At 48.9% G+C, this 11783-nt stretch overlaps 1 long non-coding RNA gene across 1 annotated transcript; it reads left to right on the top strand.

Moving 5' to 3' along the window:
* The first annotated feature begins 3926 nt into the window (after positions 1–3926).
* Positions 3927–9223, top strand: LOC129052206 (uncharacterized). The gene is made up of 3 exons (XR_008517117.2): positions 3927–4022; positions 7344–7476; positions 8491–9223. It is a non-coding gene; the product is annotated as an uncharacterized LOC129052206 (long non-coding RNA).
* The last annotated feature ends 2560 nt before the right edge of the window (positions 9224–11783 follow it).

Raw genomic sequence — 11783 nt, 5'->3', positions numbered from 1 at the left:
TTCCTGCTCCTGTACTGATAGCTGTCAGCCTTGGGAAAATTGCTTCTTCTCTATGAGACTGTTTCCTCCTTTGTGAAATGGGACTATTTTGAGGGTCTCGTAAGGTCATGAGAAACGCTTGAAACATCAGAGAATTCAGCAAGTGGTAAATTCACACCTGTAATACCAGCACTTTGGGAGGCAAATACTGGTGGATCACCTGAGGTCAGGAGTTTGAGATCAGCCTGGTCAACATGCTGAAACCCTGTCTCTAATAAAAATAAAAAATAAAAAATAAAAAAATTAGACGGGCATGGTTTTCAGGTGGCACGCGCCTGTAGACCCAGTTACTCAGAAGGCTGAGGCAGGGGAACCACTCGAACCCAGGAGGCGGAGGTTGCAGTGAGCCAAGATCGCACCACAGCACTCCCGCCCGGGCAACAGAGCAAGACTGTCTCACACACACAAAAAAGAACGCGACATCTGCATAAAGCTGCCTGACTGCTGCTCCACCTGGCCCGGATGTCTTCTTCCCAGCATGTTTGGCTGCTGGCCACCTTTCAGCCCTCACCTCTCTTTACTTCATCCCTCGCTCCTCTCACTCCCACCCCAGGGCCTGTGCACATGCTGGTCTTATCCTAGGAGCACTCTCCTTCCAGCTCTCGTTCTGGCTTCTTCTTTTTCACCAAGTCTCAGCTTCAGTGTTGCCTCCTGGGGTGGGGTGGGGGGGCAGGGGACAAGGGGACCACCCTTTCTAAGGTAGGGCTCTTTTTGCTGCACACTGAGGGTGTCCTTACTAGCATTTACTGGAACTGGGTCTGAAAACTTGAGTGTTGTTCTAGGCACCATGATTTCCCAGATGCTGTATACCAAGGAGAGGGCCTGGGCCACAGCTCAAGCCGTGGCTAAAAACCAGTTGCACAGCTCCTGGGTCTCTCATGCAGGGGGCCCTGACCCAGATTAAGGCAACAAAAGGTCCAAGAAGGGACAGGAAGAAGATGGCAGAGGTATTTCTTGGGAGACAGCTGTGGTCCCTCCTCCTCTCCCAGGGAGGAGGGCAGGAGGTGTTTGGACCTCAATGCAGGCCTAGCAGGAGGGACCTTTTCAGGGACCACTTGGGGGCTTGAGGTTTGTGTCCCCTGGAGTTGGAGCTTGCAATGGACTGGGTTGTGTCTCCTGATGCGTTGAAGTCATGTTGGGCAAAGTGACTTCCGTAAGTGGAAAATTACTGCTCTCTGTTCCCTCTGGGCAGGGTCAAAGCGCATGTGTGTGTGTGTTTTCCCAGGGCCGGGTGTGGACCCTGCGAGACGGAGATCGGTCTAGGGCTGCTTGAAGTCCTTCCTAGTATCACCACCTGGAGAGGACGCTAGAGAACCAGGGGCTGGGAGTGGCTGGGGTGGCCTGCGGGACAGTTAGCCATCAAAGGGGCTCTGCCCTGGTGTGGGGGGTGCAGCTCAGTAAGCCCCACAGGGAGGTAAGACTACCTCCTCAAAGGTGCCGACAAGACTTGGCTCTCAACACTTTTTGGGCTCCCCAGAGAGTTGGGAACTACCTGGCAACAATATCAGTCAAAGGAAAATTCTCCTGCCTCTTTTCTTCCTTCTGGATGGAGAGAGAGAGAGAGAGAGAGAGAAGGAGAGGGAAGTGCAGGGAGGGAACACACACCTCTTCTCCCCTTTCCCACCAAGCTGATCCACAGAAGACTTGGTTAGGGGTGGGGAGATAATCTGATGTTAAATCAAAGCTGGATGCTCAGACACAGCAAGATGGCAGAGTGGAAAAGATCATCTCCGTTCTACAGATCACCAAACTGAGGCCATGAGAGGAGAAAATAAGGGTTTTTATCCTCCCATTTTCCAGATGAAGTAGGATCTTGGAGAAGGGAATTGACTTGCCTAAGGTCCCACAACCATAAAGCAGAGGGCCAGGATTGGGACCCATTTCCGTCTGAATTGAGAGCCCATGCTCCACTCACTGACCCAGCCTGCCCTACCACCTCCAGCCGGAACGAGGGCCAAGCTCTCTTGGGAAGATTGCAGTCATGCGGAAAACCAGAGGGTTTCTGATGACGTGGACAGATGGAAATCAGATGCCTTGCCAACTGTCACTGGCTCGAAAGAAAGAAGGAAAGCAAGAATTCAAGTCACTCCTAAAGAAGCTCAGGTCCTCAATTGTTGCCACCAAAGATGCTCCACCAGCATGGTAGAAGCATTTTGCTCTTGTACCAATTTCAGCTGCCTGGTGATGGCTCTTGAAGCTCTCAAGGGTCTGGGCTCAGCAGAAGAGAATGTGGTGATTGATTAACAATGTCGGCCATGAGCAGACACAGATGCTTCATCCTTGCTACATCCCACCAGCATCCTTGTTAGAGATTATGGATTTTCTTGCAAAATATTGAATATAATGGAGTGGGGAGAAAATCCCTAGATGACATGGAGTTTGCCACTACCTTTGGGCTGGTTTTGGATAAGTCAGTACTCTCTGGGCCTCGGTCTCCCCAGCTGTAGAATAAAGATGTTGGGCTCCACGATGCTGTGGCCAGGCTGGCTGTGATGACCTTTGCTTATAGTGGAAGGGGCTCAGTTCTTATGCAATGAGAACTGGGCTGTTTCTGAGGTCAAGTATGTTGTTATGAAGATCAAATCCATTGACCCAGGGTCAGTGGAGGTTCTGCCAAGGGAACTGGCCAGTGGTTTGAGCACAGAGAACTGTGAGGATGCTCACTGCAGCCTTACCTGGAATAGCCCTAAAGTAGGACCCGCCTTAACGTCCAGCAATGGGATTTATTAAATAAACCGTGGGCCACCAGGCAGCCATCACAAAACAATGTAGACCAACCAACGGAAGTAAGTGAAAAGGGAAACTGTTTCTTCTATTTTTTAACAACAACAAAAATTTTTTTAATCTAGAAAAAAATACTGGAAGGAAATGCATCAACAGTACATGTTTCTTGGTGGTGTGATCACAGGTCACTTTCACCATCTTCTTGGTATTTTTCAGAATTAAAAAAAATGTTTACACTAAATATATGCATTGGATATGTAAACAACCCCACTAAATGGCTTGCAAATGAGTCAATAAAGGTTGGGCGCAGGACAAGGGAGTGGAGGAAACCTCATTCCTTTCCCAATGCCCGACCCACAGCCCCCACCAACCTGGGACTCTGAGGAATTATTGTGATGCCATCGCTGTTAGCAGCAACAAAAGCCCAGTCATGCCGGTCCCGGAATCACCGGGAAAGAAATAAAGAAATCATTACTGGAACCTCACAACATAATCCCTCTTTTGTGGGACAGGAATAGATTAAATTCAGTGCAAACGAACCCTGGCTAAGTCAGAAGCTGTCCTAGCTCTTGGGGGGAGACAAAGACCAGATCTCTGCCCTCGTGGGGCCCACAGTCCAGTTGATGAAGGTGTGTTGGGTGACCCAACAGAGGTGGATGCAGGCAGCAGGCTGAGTGCTGGGATTTTCATCCACGTGGGCAGCATGTGCGTGGGCTCAGAGCTCTAGGAACGGGAACCCAGGCAGGGTGATGTGTTGCTTTCACTGCCGTGAGCCTTGACCAAGTGTGCAAAGTACCAGGATAGAGGTGACACAGGGATTGTTATTAGGGCCAGACGAGCAATACAAATGCCAGGGTGCAGACAGGCTGGGCTTAATAAGGCCAGCACAGGTCAAGTATGTCAAACAGTAGAACAGGGGCAAACACACAGATGGTGTGGTCAGCACTGAGAGAGAGGGAGGCTGGCACCTGCCTCGTGTGTGACAGTCGCTGCCAGCTCGGTGGGGCCCAGAAGGGGATACCCTGCCTGATTGGGGAGGGGAAAAATGATTTCTTTCTTTCTTTCCTGGTGGTTGTGGAACTGGCATGACTGGGCTTTTGTTGCTGCTATCAGCAATGGCATCACAATGCTTCCCTGGGGAATAATTCACAGAAGGCTTCCTGGAAGAGGTGACATTTGATCTGGGCTTAAGGGACAGGGATGTGTTAAGAGGGCAGGGCGTTCCAGGGTGGGAGCCTTTCAGGGGCAAAGGAAGGAGGGTGAGTTTTGGAAAGAGTGTCTGGTAGCTTGCCTGAGTCGCTTGAAGGGGAAGGGAGTGGGGTGGGTGGCAGGGAAGGTGGGCTGGAGGGGAAGGAAGTGGGGTGGGTGGCAGGGAACGTGAGCTGGGGATGTTCTCATGAGGAACCAGAACCAGGGGCTGGAGGTGAGATGGGATTGGGGATGGGAATGGAGCACAAGCAGGGCTGGGGTCCTGAGGCCCTCAGTGCCTCCCAGAACGCTGTGGACTGCATGGAGCCTCCCCCCAGGCAGGGGACAGTGTGCTCAGATCCTCAAAACCAGGCCTCGGGTAGCCTGCTTGTCTTCACTCTCTGGCTTTCCCAGAGGTCTCTGTCTTGCTCTTGCCATCCCCTTCTCTTTCTGTCTCTCCTTCCCTCGTCCTCGGCCTGTCCCTGCCCCGTCTCTCTCTTACCCACTCTCTCTCTCCTCTCTCTGCCCATCTCTTGGGTGCTTTCCGAAGCTCAGGAGGGAGCTGTGGGGCCTGTGGAGAGTGCACCTGGACATACTACGTGGTGACCCGCCCCTACTGTGTGGCCTCAGGCAAATGTCCTCACCTCTCTGTGCCTGCAGTCTGTGCCTGGCAAAAGGGGCTCTGGGCCCCAGCTGTCGGCCTGTGCTGTGCCTGGCCTTGACATGGAAACCACCCAATCAGATGAGCAGGTCCTCTTTCCAGCCCCTGCTCTGAGCGTGGTGTTAACTCACTTCGCCTTCACAACAGCGGTGCTGCAGGGAACAGGAGCTGGGACATACTCACAGCATGCTCACTTAAAGCAGAGCAGGGAACCCCAGAAGGAGCTCTTGACACTGGGATTTCTATGACTGGTATTGCAGTTGCTCTGATTGATATCGTGTCATATTGTTTAGCTGTAACTAGATAAAGGAAGACAGGAAGGTGTGGCTTACAAAGTTCAGCTGTTGTGAGAACTCTCACATACCAGTGGCTACCTGTCCTTGAAAATGGTGTGGCTATGTGAGTGGGGGGCTTGGGAAATGGGCAGGACCCTGGGAGATGGGGGAATCACTGGACCAGGCCTCTGGGGGCAGCTGAATCCCTCAAGTTGGGAGCCTCAGTTTGGAGTGCTTGGAGGTTTAGCCTCATCTTCCCTCAAATGGCCATGCTTGGAGATAGATTCTTGGGGCAGCCCCCACCCCCACCCCATCTCCAGTCTCTCCAGGTCAGGAGGGCGGGAGAGGTTCCACTAGCAGCCCAGGGCAGGGCCAGAGAGGCTGGAGCAGGCTAGAGCCTAAGACTTTGCTATGTTGCAGGGCTTGTATGATTTTAGGGGTCAGTTCCCCAGTATTTCTCTCCCAACCCTCTCATTTTCTTTAATAATTCAAGACTGGTGGCAGAGACAGAGACAGTCAGCTAGCAGGTCAGTTAGTCAGTCAGCAAACACACCTTACACACCCTCTGTGTGGACACAGAGCTGGGTGCCTTGGATATAGTAGGGAGCCCACAGATCAGCCCCTGCCCTCCTGGGGCTCACAGTATCCTGGGGAGACAGAGACAGAGGGAGAGCAAGAAACAGACAAATAAATATACAGTCACAGTGTGCGATTATCTCAGTCATGGGGATGCGGAACAAAAATAAGAACATATGTAGGATCCTGAAACGAGACCATCAGAGGCTCATGAGAGGTTTCAGCCTCCTGGGAACACCCTGGATGCCCTCCCCCAACCAACACCCAACACCCCCGCCACACACACACACACACACACACACGCACACACACACACACGTGACCCTCCCTCTATTCATCTTCCATGCATTTGACTTTGGAACACAGTTTTGGGGGCCAACAATGTATGAAAGGAAGGGAGTTTTATGAAATATAGACTATAAATAGCCCTACTATTTATTTTTTCTTTTCTTTTCTTTTCTTTTTGAGACAGAGTCTTGCTCTGTTTTGGAGTGCAGTGGCGTGATCTCAGCTCACTGCAACCTCTGCTTTCCGGGTTCAAGTGATTCTCCTGCCTCAGCCTCCTGAGTAGCTGAGATTACAGGCGTGTGCCATGACGCCAGGCTAATTTTTATATTTTTAATGGAGACAGGGTTTCACCACGTTGGGAAGGTTGGTCTCGAACTCCTGGTCTCAAGTGATCCACCTGCCTCGGCCTCCCAAAGTGCTGGGATTACAGGCGTGAGCCACCGTGCCCGGCCAATGGCCCTCCCATTCCTGAGTGCTCGCTACCGGCCTAGCTGAGCCTCAGACCTGCAGGTTCACTGTTATCCCCTATGGCACAGAGAGGGAAACGGAGATACAGAAAGGCCTGGTAACTTGCTTGAGGTCACACAGCTACTGTGACAAAAAGCCAGGATATAAACTCAGGTCTATCTGACTGCAAAGCCCATGCTCTTCACCTCAGGCCAGCATCTCCCAAGCACCTGTCATTTATATACTGTCCTCATCTACCCCTGACAACTACCTTTAGCTTCTCCATATCTGCCAATGCCTGGGTTTTTATGGACTTAGCATGTATCTTGGTAAATGAAATCACTTTTGAAAACTCAAATAAATTTGATCTATTTCTCTTTTCTTTCTTTCTTTCTTTCTTTCTTTCTTTCTTTCTTTCTTTCTTTCTTTCTTTCTTTCTTTCTTTCTCTCTCTCTCTCCCTTTCTTTCTCTCTCTCTCTTTCTTTCTTTCTTTCTTTTTTTATACGGAGTTTCGCTCTTGTTGCCCAGGCTGGAGTGCAATGGTGTGATCTTGGCTCACCGCAACCTCCGCCTCCCAGGTTCAAGCGATTCTCCTGCCTCAGCCTCCCGAGTAGCTGGGATTACAAGCATGCGCCAACACGCCTGGCTAATTTTGTATTTTTAGTAGAGATGGGGTTTCTCCATGTTGGTCAGGCTAGTCTCAAACTCCCGACTTCAGATGATCCGCCTGCCTCGGCCTCACAAAGTGCTGGGATTACAGGTGTGAGCCACTGTGCCCGGCCAATTAGATCTATTTCTAACAGAAAACTGTGTATGCTACCCAAAGTGAAAAAAACAATATCACTTGCCATAAATAGCCAGTGGTGACGGGACTATAGTGACCATAATAAGGGTGGCGATGAAGCTTAATGATTACTTATCACGTGCCAGGTTCTCTTTTACTCCCAAGAGCACTTGGCACGTGATAAGTACTCATTAAACTTGTCGCCCTTATCATCATCACTATAGTCCCATCATCACTGACTGTTTATGGCAAGTGATGTTGTTTACAGAGGTGAAATGCCCTTTCCAAAGTCACAGTGAAAACAAATAGAAGCATTTTGTTGAACTCTGGCTAGCAAATGTTGCCTGCTTTTTTTCTAAAGGGAAAGGTAGCGAGTGGTTGGAGAGGCATTGAAGACATTTCAGCCCTGTGCCGAGCCTTTCTCTGTGATATCTTCAGAACAACTGAGAGAGAGTAGGAAGGTGAATCATTTTCCCACCACCACCAATGGCATGGTAGGCAGCCCACACTTCCAGGCAACCCTCAACCAAGCTCTCTAGGATGCATCAAGAAATGCCTTTGCTCTCTTTTTGAGAGCATGTGAGTCAGATTAAGATCTCTTACCGTGTCCACCTGTGGAGGCTCCCAAACCAAATGAAGCGAGTTCTCCAAACCCTTTGTACCTTTTCCGGATTGCGTGACCTCCCTGGACTGTGAATGTCATGTTCTTTGCTTGTCCTGATTCCTGGTGGCCAGAAGGGAAGCATGGGGCAACCACAGGGCACCTCCCTTGAAGTTGTGCACAGGGGTTGGGTTCCTGTGCTAACATTTACTCACGTAATCAGCAAGTCTCCCAGGAGAGGAGAAAGAGGCAACTAGGAGCCCAGCCCCATGGAGTGGGTGAGTGAGGATGCCCACTGAAAGGTAGGGGCATCACAGATGCTCATTCACTGTTTTCCTTAGCATTGGAAAGGAGCATTCGGGACCGCTGCTTTCCCCAGCCCCCCTCACCTTTCTGCACTTTCAGCATCTGCTGCTCCTGAGAGAGGCCACTCCTGGGTTTCCTTGCAGGCTAGGCCTGACTTCTGATCTGTCTCCCCTCATTTCTCACTGCGCCCCTCGTCTCCTGAGTCTCCCAAGAAACGATGCCTCTGGCCCTCCCTCCTCTCTACCCCACTACCCTGTTCTCCCCCCAGGCCTCCTCATTTCTTGCCTGGGAAAATCGCCACAGTCTCCTCACTGGCTTCCCTGAATCTCATCTGGGCCCCTCAAATTCATTTTCCATCACTGTAGCCAGCACCATCTTTCCTCCCTCCAATAGTTTACAATGAAAAATTTCAAAATAGAGAAAAGTTAGTTTTACAGAGAACACTATATCCAACACCTAAATTCTACCATTTACCTTTTATGGCACTTCTTTAAATATCTATCCATTTGTCCATCTTATCTGATGCATTTCGAAGTAAGTTGTAGACATCTGTACCCTCCCTTCTAGGTACTTCAGCCTAAAGTTCAATATTTGTTTACAGTTGGGTTTTCTGCTCAGAGGAGAACAAGGTGCAACTTTCTTTGAGCACTCAGCATCCGGGTTCAAGCGACACCAGCCACGTCCTTCACACGGCCCAAGTTCAACCCCAAGGAAATCAGAGTCTTGTACCTGATGTGCACTGGTGGGGAAGTTGTGCCACATCTGCCCTGGCCACCAAGATGGGCACCCTGGGGCTGTCTCCTAAAAAATGGTTGGTGATGATATCACCAAGGCAATTGGTGTCAGGAAGCGTTTAAGGATTACAGGGAAACTGATCATTTGGGACAGACAGGCCCAGACTGAAGCAGTACCTTCTGCCTCTGCCTAGACCATCAAAGCTGTCAAAGGACCACTCAGAGACAGAGAAAAACAGAAGCACATTAAGCACAGTGGACATGTAACTGTTGAAGAGATCGTCAACATTGCCAACATAGGCGGGACCAATCGTTAGCCAGAGAACTCTCTGGAGTCATTAAGAACTACAAAGGAAAATATCTCAATACGCAACAAAAAGCGCAGATCCTAAGTGCCCATTTGCAGAGTTTCGACAGATGTATGCACCTGTGTAACCCAAACCCCATCAAGATTCACAATCTCCCCATCGACCCGGAAAGTTCTGTTCGCCCCTTCCCAACCAATCCCCACTCTTCCTCCACAGTGAGGGTGACGTTCTCATTTTTTTCCCCACTATGGATTAGTTTTGTCTAAGATTCCATATAAATGGAACATACAATATGTACTATTTTGTGTCTGCCTTCTTTCACCCAGCACAATGCTTTTGATATTCATTCACATTGCTGCAGCTCTTGGTAGTTTATGCCTTTTTATAGAAACACAGTATCCCATTGTGTGGATATACCACAATGTGTTTAGTCATTTTCATCCTGTTGATGGACACTTGGGTTGCTTCCGGTTTGGGGCTATTCTGAATACAGTTTCTATGAACAGTCTTGTACAAGTCTTTTTGTGAATACATGTTATCATTTCTCTTGAAGTGGGATTGCCAGCTCCTAGGGTAGGTGTATGATTCGTTTTGTAAGAAACCACCAGAACTTTCCCCAAAGTGGCTGCATCACTTTATACTCCCACCTGTAGTGTATGGGAGCTCTGGTTGCTTCACTCCATTACCAATGTTTGGCACTGTGAGTCTTTTTAATTTCAGTCTGCTGGCTTCCTACGGCTCTTAGTAGAAAGTCCAGCTCAAAGCTTCGTATTCAAGCCCTCCACTGTCCGGCCCTTGTCTCTCCAGCCTCACCTTCTCCCATTTAATTTTCCTACTACATTGACTCCAGTGATTTCTCCTGCATGCATCAGGTCTGTTCATTTTTCTCTGCTTTTACATGGGCTGGTTTTTCAGTTTAGGATGTGCTCCTGCCCTTGCCCATCTGGTGATGTACCAGTTATTTATTTATTTTTTTAGCCTGAGCTTAGGTGTCGCCTCCTGCAGGAAGTCTTCCTGGATATCTCACTCAAGTCATTCCCTCCTTAGTGCCACTTTCCAGCAAGTTCTCCTGCAGCTGTGACCACCTTGTTCTGTAACTGTCTCAGCCTCTGGACTGTAAACTCCATGAGGAAGGCACCCATCAGATCTATGCCTGCGTCTCCAGCTTGCGATGGATTTAACAGCATGGACAGTGGCAGCAGTGGCAACTGTGATGGCTGCTGATGTTCGCTGCATGCTCATGTGTGCTGGGCCCCGTGTGAAGCACATCAACACCTTCATTTAATCCCCATGACAACCCATGAGGAAGAGATGTTATCCCTGAAACAGAGATGCGGAAACTGAGGGTCAGAGAGACAAAGAGGCTTTCTCTAAGGAATAGCCAGCATGTGTTGACAATGGAATGCACCCTGGATCTTCTCATCCATCAGGGATCTGCTGGATCTTACATTTTCTTCCTGCACTCCCTGTCTCCAGCCCTACAATCTTTCTCTCTTACTTCTTCCCACTTTATGGCCTTTGCAGCTCCCATCGCAGCCTGCAATGATCTTATTTATGTTTGTGTTTATGTGCTTATCATCTGCCTCCCTTGCCCCCTTCCCTGAATGGTAAGCTCTCAGAAACATCAGCTCATATCCACTCTGCTGCCCCAGCACATTGCCACACTGTATGGCACACAGTAGGAGCTCAATAAGTGCTAGTGGAAAGTGAAGCAATGAACCTATACCTGCAGTCTTTAAAAAAAAATTAAAGGCTGGCTCAGTGGCTCACACTTGTTATCCCAGTACTTTGGGAGGCCGAGGCAGGAGGATCACTTGAGGCCAGGAGTTCAAGGCAAGCCTGGGCAACATAGCAAGACCTCGTCTCTCCAACAACAATAACAAAATTAACTGGGCCTGGCAGTATGTGCTTGCAGTCCCAGCTACTCTAGCAGCTGAAGTAGGAGACTCGCTTGAGCCCAGTGAGCCAAGATTGCACCACTGCACTCCAGCCTCGGTGACAGAGTGAGACCACATTTCTAAAACCAAATCCAAACCAAACCAAACTAAACCAGATATAAAGTATAAAAGTTAGAAATAGATACACTGAAAGATTTTTATCTTGAAGTTAAAAAAGAAACAAATATTAAACTCTTGTTAATGGAATGCATCTTGAAAAAAAAAATATATTTTCTCTCTCTCTCTCTCTCTCTCTCTCCTTCACTCTTTTTTCCACTCTCGTTGCGTAGGCTAAAGTGCAATGGTGTGATCTCAGCTCACTGCAACATCTGCCTCACAGGTTCAAGCAATTCTCCTGCCTCAGCCTCCTGAGTAGCTGGGATTACAGGTGTGCACCATCATGCCTGGCTAATTTTTGTATTTTTAGTAGACAGGAGGTTTCACCATGTTGGCCAGGCTGGTCTTGAACTCCTGACCAGAGGTGATCCACCTGCCTCAGCCTCCCAAACTGCTGGGATTACAGGCCTGAGCCACCATGCCTGGCCAGCATCCTGAAATATTTAGTGATAAAGTAAATTGCCACTTTTAATTTACTTGAAATGCATCGAAAAATGAGTTGGTTAGACGGAAGGCTGGATGGAAGGATGGATAGATAGGCAGATATATAAGGCAAGTATAGCAAAATATTAATTATAGAATCTAGTTAGTGGGTATATGGGTGCTTACTAAACAATTATTTTAAATTTTCTGCATGTATGAATATTTTCATAATAAAATGTTTCGGGAAAAGTGATTCATGGACAGGATGAAAATTCTACCAGTGCAGAAGGATAGTGAGTGAAGCAAGACATACGAGCTCCTTACCCCAGCCCACTCTGCTCCCTGTAGTTTAATCATTGTAAACCCTTTCTTGCC

Source organism: Pongo abelii, chromosome 21 (genome assembly GCF_028885655.2).
Source record: "Pongo abelii isolate AG06213 chromosome 21, NHGRI_mPonAbe1-v2.0_pri, whole genome shotgun sequence".
Taxonomy (NCBI): domain Eukaryota; kingdom Metazoa; phylum Chordata; class Mammalia; order Primates; family Hominidae; genus Pongo; species Pongo abelii.
Note: the sequence above shows the minus strand (reverse complement) of the source record. Positions and strands in the feature narration are given on the sequence as shown.